At 34.6% G+C, this 7,651-nt stretch overlaps 1 long non-coding RNA gene across 1 annotated transcript; it reads right to left on the bottom strand.

Annotated features, from left to right (window-relative positions):
- Positions 1-3,021: 3,021 nt before the first annotated feature.
- LOC107712793 (uncharacterized) lies at positions 3,022-6,934 on the bottom strand. The gene is made up of 3 exons (XR_001636825.1): positions 6,872-6,934; positions 3,306-3,601; positions 3,022-3,165 (listed from the first exon to the last, which is right to left on the bottom strand). It is a non-coding gene; the product is annotated as an uncharacterized LOC107712793 (long non-coding RNA).
- Between the last annotated feature and the right edge of the window lie 717 nt (positions 6,935-7,651).

The raw sequence follows: 7,651 nt of genomic DNA, 5'->3' as shown, positions 1-7,651 counted from the left end.
GACGCGTTTCAGAAAGGCGGGGCATAGAGGAGAAACAATAATGTACAGTATGTAGAAAATAATGTTTTTTGAACCTTAAACCGCATAAACACATTTCATTACACCAAATACACAAAATAATGTTCTTTTTAGCAACATCATATGACCCTTTTAAAAAAAAGAGACACAGGTGCATATGAATCGCATTGTCACAATGGCACGTGAACATATAAAGGTTGACACATATTCCTTATAGTGTTTTGGATGTTTTATGACCATAAAAACCTACAAAGCTCCAGCTGTCAGCTGTAGCAGTTTTTGATACAGGTACTGTTGCCATGGCAGCCAGAAAACCCTGCAGTGAGAGCAGAACAACAGCCTTTCATTTCTGTTCTAACAGAAATAACTGGAGTTTGAGCAAAATGTGAATGGTGAATGAATGGTGCTGCCTCTGAAAAACTCGCCGCATGGTTGCTGTGGATGGGGGCCAGGCAAGACTCGGAGTCCATTCCACTCAACGGACATAATTGCCCATTACTTCACTTTTACATATCCCAGAAGAACTTTAACAATATGTTGTGACAATTTTGATTCATCCCAGGGACTCGAATCTTTTGACTCTGTGGAAGAATTTCAATAGGTTACACAATTAAACCAGCAGGTGGCGAACAGTGAACGTCTTATGTTATGACTGTAGAGCCTTTCATGTCCCAAATGGCACCCTAAACCCTCACGGTCTTCCTCTGAGTCCGCACATTCTTGACGTAATGCCGCTTTGGCCCTGTCCAAAATGGCACCCTAAACCCTCACGGTCTTCCTCTGAGTCCGACTTTCGTGACGTAATGCCGCTTTGACTGTCGGGTAGAAGTCTGCTGCGGAGCTCGCCCCAGTGCGGGCTCGGCAGAAGTGCGCATAGAGGGGCCGCACGTTAATATACTGCATCTGTGCCAGCGCGTGATGTAATAAAACTGCAGCTCGTTAATAAACTTTTTTTTTTTGTGTGTGTGTTTTCCTTTGAAAAATTTTCCCCAGAAATACCTCGCTATTTAATGCATTTTTCCTTGCAAATTGTATTATCAGCATAACAATTCGAGTAAATGTGTAAAAGGTATGGCATGAATTTGCCATCCTTCTAGAACAATGTGCATTTATGTTAAAATTGTAACATAAATTATCAAGTTTAGTTATTTTTATTTTTTTATTGCAAAACGCTAAAACTGGCACCGTTTTGGAGAGAAATGGGCTCTCATTTTAACCCATATCATGGTGTGTGATGCTGAACTATGAGTTTCTAATGGTGTTTGTATTTGCACTGTTCTAAACATTAATATTTTATGTGCAACAACAGCATGTGCTGTCTCAGTGGCCTTACACATGATTTTAAATCTATTTTTTCAAACTTTATGATTTAAATGGGGATGATTGTACTGAGAATAACTTTCATCTTTTCTTCAACTGAATACTGTTTCTGTGCTGTTTTGATGTATTTTAAAGATTTGGCAGTCAAAATTAAAACTGCTGGATGATAGATATTCTTCATTCTTTATGACAAACAAGATAATGTGAATTAATTAATGTACAACGTTTTTAAAATGTATAAATTGTGGTGTACAGCATTTATTATGAGGGGGTAGAATCCACAGCTCAGTACTCACTACTCAATACTCATGAGTACTTTTAAATAGGCTACTCTTTTACTCTTACTCAAGTAGTTTTTTTGGACAAGTACTTTTACTCTACTCACACTACAGTTTTTGGAAGGTAATGGTACTTTTACTTGAGTATATTTTTTCAGTACTCTTTCCACCACTGCTGAACGGACACGTGCACGCGGCGGCCATTGTAAGTCCGCAAGTCCAAAAGTGCACATGAAGTGTTCCATTTGGGACAGGTCATTCTCAATCGAAACAAATAAAGCAATAAACAGTAAATTATACAGTTCATGAGTATCACAGTAATCATCTGCATAGTTTATTCGTACCGCGGTGCATTGTTGGGAACTCGAGTAAATCACAGTTTTCCTAAGCTTGCTCAAAAACGATCAAATTAATCACAAAAAGGCGTTTTACTTTGTGAGTATCTCTGGTGTGCCCACTGTTTATTATTTAAAACACTTTTACACGATTTCCACAAGAGTTATGAGGACAATAAGACAGTCGACGCCACTTTAACAAGCAACAGAGTGATGAGCATTTTTTCTGTCTAAATCTGTTCTTTAAGAGGTATATGCATATAATTAATTAATAATATGTAATATTAATTATATTACGAATTTATGTTAATATTAATTATATGATATTATAATATGTTTATTTTTTATGTATTTATATACAGGCTCAATGTAAAGGATTTTTAATAAATTATACATTTATATTTTATTTTACTAAGTCTCTAGCGAAAAAAAAACCCCACTAATAGTTTACTTTATCCATCAAAATCAGTGTAAGGGTAAATACATGCTTCAACCTGTTTCTCATCGGGAAATGTCCATTCTCCCACCTGTGCTGGATTTACTGACTTGGCTTTGCTGGTGTAATGTAATGGCTGGATCAAAGGTTTGTAGAGGGAAGTGAATCTCTGGCAAGGGATCTATAACATTCTCCAGCCTGATATGAGCATTCCTCCTGTGTGAAATCATCTGGCCAGCTATCAGATCTTGCCTATTCTTGATTAGAGAGTAAGAGGCCTGCCCATGAGACTTTTAAACTGTTTAAACATGTTTATTTATTCAGTATTAATATCCAATCATCTTTAAATCCACATGTTATATCAGCTGTTTTGTTTCAACAGTTTAAAAATGTCACAGACTCTTGCATTATCATGCATTATATATATTTTATTAAAGATTAAAAAGTGGGCTACTTGCATTTAATTGCAAAAAAAAAAGAGTAAATAAACGGAAAGGTAAGGTTATAGTTCTCAGTAAAATAAAAACGAAATAACAAAATGTATCTTATGTTAACAATAATTGTTTTTAATATCATCAATTAAAACATTAAATATTTCTATTTAGGGAGGCAGGGGGGTTGTTACAATCCTAGTGAATTTCTTATTTATAAATCTAAATATTCTCTTATACAGATAGGGCTGATATCTTGATGTGTATCTGTAGTGAGCGCCAGCCACCAGCAGATGACAGGAAAACTCAACTGATCTTCAGCACCCATCGAATTGTGAGGAGCAGAACTAAAATGCTAATGCAGAAAATATACATATGAATGTACTAATTTATGAATGTATTTCTTGAAATACCTGTACATTTGTATATGTTTAATTTATAAAACACGTCAATTTTGCTGTCTGCTTGAATCCATCATTCCTTATACCTCTAATTTGCCTCTTTATCTTCTGTTTTCAATTTTTTCCTTTCCATGGCAGATCTAGCACCCATGCACCTGTTCAGCAGCAACAGTACGACCTCATGTTCCATCTAAACTGGTTAGGAGGCTCCTGACTGTCCTCTAACCAGACACACAGCAAGAGAAAAAAAAAATAAACGGCATAATAAAGAAGGTGAGAGAAAAAAGGAAAAGCAGGAGGCCGAGGCCAGCCCAAGAGGTCAAGGTTTGTGTGGTCGGCATGTCCTGTTAGCCCCTGCTGGTAGATGTTGTAACTACATGCTCTGCAAAAAAATTTAAAAAATAATATTAATAACAATAAACCATTTTTTAAGGCAATTCAAAAGTAGCTGTGTATTCTGGCTAGATATATTCTGTATGTTTGTTTTTGCAAGCAACATACACTATGTAGCACTAATATTTTCTTACAGTATATTAGTACACTTATTTTAACAAAAATACATTAAAAACTGTAATTTTGTGAGATATTATTACAATTTCAAATAGATATTTTCAATTTTAATATATTTTAAAATGAAATGTATTCCTGTGATGCAAAGCTGAATCTTTAGCAGACATTATTCAAGTCTTCAGTGTCACATGATCCTTCACAAAAATTACTCTAATATGATCAGTGTTCTAATGTTGTGTGGCTTAATATATTTTGGAAACTAAAAGCCTGTTCACACCAAGGACTATAACTATAAAGATAACGATAAAGATATAGTTCTAAAAATCGTTCTCAATATTAAAGAATAGCAGAGTCCACACCACAGCTAAAACCATAAAGGCACAGAGAAACGATATCGTTGGAATCACTTTCAGAATAATTTTCACCAGTGACTATCCATTTGAACATTGAAGTTCCGTCAAAAAACGTGATTTAATGCTGTAATAATAAAGGTTAGTAGTTAATAACCAGGGACAGAATGATTGTTCAAGCTAGTGTGCTACTTTGATAAATCAAAATCCACTTTCATCCTCATAAACTGAATGGAAATGTATGTCTAGCCATCGCTCTCTAAATGTCAGCACGGTGCTTGGGAGAACATTGTGGCAATTAGCTTCACGGCTCACCACACTGCTAATCGTGCAATGCCGCGTGTGAAAAAGCGCCATGTGTCATTTGTCAGAAATGAGGCCAACTCTTCATGATGTGTGTGTATATTTATGTGAGTATACAGGTGTGAAGGTGAGTCTAGGGCTTAACGGTTTTCTAGATCAAATCAGCAAGTGTGACAAAAATAAATGTAATTGAATCTGACAATCTTGGGAAAAACACCCTTTTCTTACGTTATTGTCATGTAAACGTACCCTGAGTCTAACATTGTTGACATAAAGTAACAGTAAATTTAATATGGATAGAAGTCATAATTTGGTCTTGGAAGAATTTGATGCAAAAGTTCGTACTGAGACTTCAGCAAATCTGAGCACAGTTTGTGACATTGTTGAGATCTTTAGAGGAGACACATGTGAGATTACTGGAGTCTTTCTCTGGTTTGTGCAGCGCAGATTTAGGCTTGATAGCTGTGGTCACAGTTAAATGAACGATCATCAGGTTCTCTTCAGACCCCCTAGTCAGTGTAAACATTCCTCCTCCATTGTACAAGTCCATATCTCAGCTCTTCGGATATCAGTTTGTGTTTCAGTCACAGAACACCCACAGAGATGAGGCTGAGCAAATGCATCTGTTTCTAACGATTCGATTGTAGGCTGCTAACAAACAACTTTACCTCCCATGAGAATCACACCTAAAACCTTCAGTATCTGCTCTGAAAGCAAATCTATCCACAGTATTCATAGATGAGAAGAGCTTTTGTGGAGGTTATTAAAATAAAGCAAAAAATAAAAAAAGTTCACATAAATTTACATAATTATACTTAATTGCATAATTAATTAAATTCAGAGTCAGTTCAAGGTTGCATAAAATCAGCAACAATGCAGGAACAGGAATAATCCAGAAACAACCGAATACAAATCCAGGTCAGGAGTTACTAATGTTTCTGACGTTTAAACCTTTGCTAAAACAGAAAGAACAAGAAAGGATCTGATCGATTTGGATATTTAACATGTTCTAATCATAAATCTCTGCACCAAAAATAAACTTGCTAAAACACTTGTTCTTAAGTTGTAATGGTCCAGTGTTGGATTTTATTGCAGTGCATTTCAATGCTATTTGCACTGTTGTTAAATAGATATGTATTATCCAATCTTCCTCAAGCACTTACATGCTGTTTTATGTATTCCTTTCAGGATCCAGAAATAATGAAGACTCTTTTGGAAGTCCACTGTCATGACAACAATCAAGTTACTGTTTGAAGCAGTGAAGGTAAAGCTGGCAAAATATCACTCACAGAAATAATTAACATTTCATATCTCATCATATGTGACCCAGTTTGTGGGCTGCAGTAAGTGTGTTTAGTCTAAAAAACAGTACATCTGAACAAGATCCTTTCCTGGCTGTATAAGCTTATTTTATATGACAGCAGTGTCCTTTTGAGAAACATTTCATTATTGTTTAATGTAGATCAGAATGGACAGTATTTTCTTCCACAATGCTTACCAGTTCTGCAGTAAAAATGTTTATTATTGAATTATTGTTTCATTTCACAAAATATTTCAAATTCAACATGAAATCAAAATCATTCCTATTTATGTAATTAATAACATTTCTTGGTCTTACTGTGCATGATTCATTAAAAAAGACAAATGGGCTGGGAATGTCATTTTATGTAGACTTAAATTACACAATCATTTAAATATCAGGCTCTTGAATTTTCCAAATATACTTGACTCTTATTTCCAGTAATGGAACGCATTCCATTGGCTTGCATTACAAAAAAACACTTGAATGGTGTTTGAAAACCCTGTCGCGTCCTCCTCTGCATTAAGCCAGTGAGCTTTTTATTAATAAAACGCCAGCTTTCATGTGGCACATCAGGGGCTGTTCATGAAATATTCAGTGGTGTTTAGGATGACATGATCCACAGCAAAAATCTCATGAATCTGCCAGCAGCCCTTGTTTAAAGTTTGAAAAACCAGTTACAGTGTTTTCATCAGTATGCTGAAATATGAGAATTAATATACAATGATCAATTACAAAAAAATACAGGCACATAAAGTATATATTAGTAAAATAACAATTTAATATTATTGTATTTAAAATTACTGTGTTGTATACAATTATTTAGTTTTATGATGTTAGCATTAATATTCGGTGATCAGTTTCATCTGATCAAAATATACAAACATATTTGATAATATGTACATATTTGATTTTATATATATATATATATATATAATTTCTTTATAAATTCTTAGTAAATTTAAGATTTACAAAAAATGTTTTATGAAAAGAATATCAGATTTTCCATCACAAGATGTTTTTAATGTCTTATGTTATGAATTCTAAACATGCCACAAGTGTTGTCAGTTCAGTCCATTGTAAAGAACTGTGATATCAATAAGGACAGTTGAATTGTATGGAGGTGGTAGAGGTGAAGGCCATTTGAAGAGCTGGCTCTCTATCAAATGAATGGGAAAAGTTCCCTTACCTCTCTAAAGCTGAATTTGTTTGTTGTGTAGCTCAGCTGAATGTGTTGAAAGGCTGTACTTCCCTGAGGATGGAAATGAAAAGACATCTTCACTATCATGCATACTAACTATAGTCCATCAGCTAGAGTGTGAATTGCACACGGTCTTTAGGAATGAAGAAAATGCAAATGAAAGTCACTTGAAGCCTTTGTACCTCTATTCAAGGTTTTTGTTTTCTTTGCACAAGAGACGCCGACAAGTCACTGCGCAGTGTCTCTGTAGAGTGCACCAGGCCCAGAATTTGAGACAACATCACTGACTTTAGGTTTGAGATCATTGTGTTGTATGTCCCAATTGTAAGTCGCTTTGGATAAAAGCGTCTGCAAAATGACTAAATGTAAATGTAAATGTATGTAACATTTGCTACACCCTTTTGTCTTGTTACCATAGCAACACTGGCAGTTAAAGCTGCGACTTTAGGTGTTTTTGGTCTGTTTTTCAAAAACAAAAAACAAATCTGTTACAATTTTAAATTAATTATGTTCCAAAAATTTTAATGGCTTTTTTTGTAACAAAATCTAAAAAAAAATGTCAAAAAATGTCAAACTGTTTCACAAGGTTTCGAGCACTTTTGAGGAAAAATTAATTACTACTACTGGCCAAATTAGGTTACTATGATCAAATCAAATATTTGTTTATTTTTAATTATATTTATTTAAAGATATTTACATTGCACTTGATAGTAGGTAAACACATTTACCTTTGTACTGCGAAATTCTGCAAGCGAAATAGGAAATCTA

Source organism: Sinocyclocheilus rhinocerous, unplaced genomic scaffold (assembly GCF_001515625.1).
Source record: "Sinocyclocheilus rhinocerous isolate Xijiao unplaced genomic scaffold, SAMN03320098_v1.1 scaffold1740, whole genome shotgun sequence".
Lineage (NCBI taxonomy): Eukaryota > Metazoa > Chordata > Actinopteri > Cypriniformes > Cyprinidae > Sinocyclocheilus > Sinocyclocheilus rhinocerous.
The sequence above is the reverse complement of the archived record's forward strand: the minus strand, read 5'-3'. Positions and strand labels throughout refer to the sequence as shown.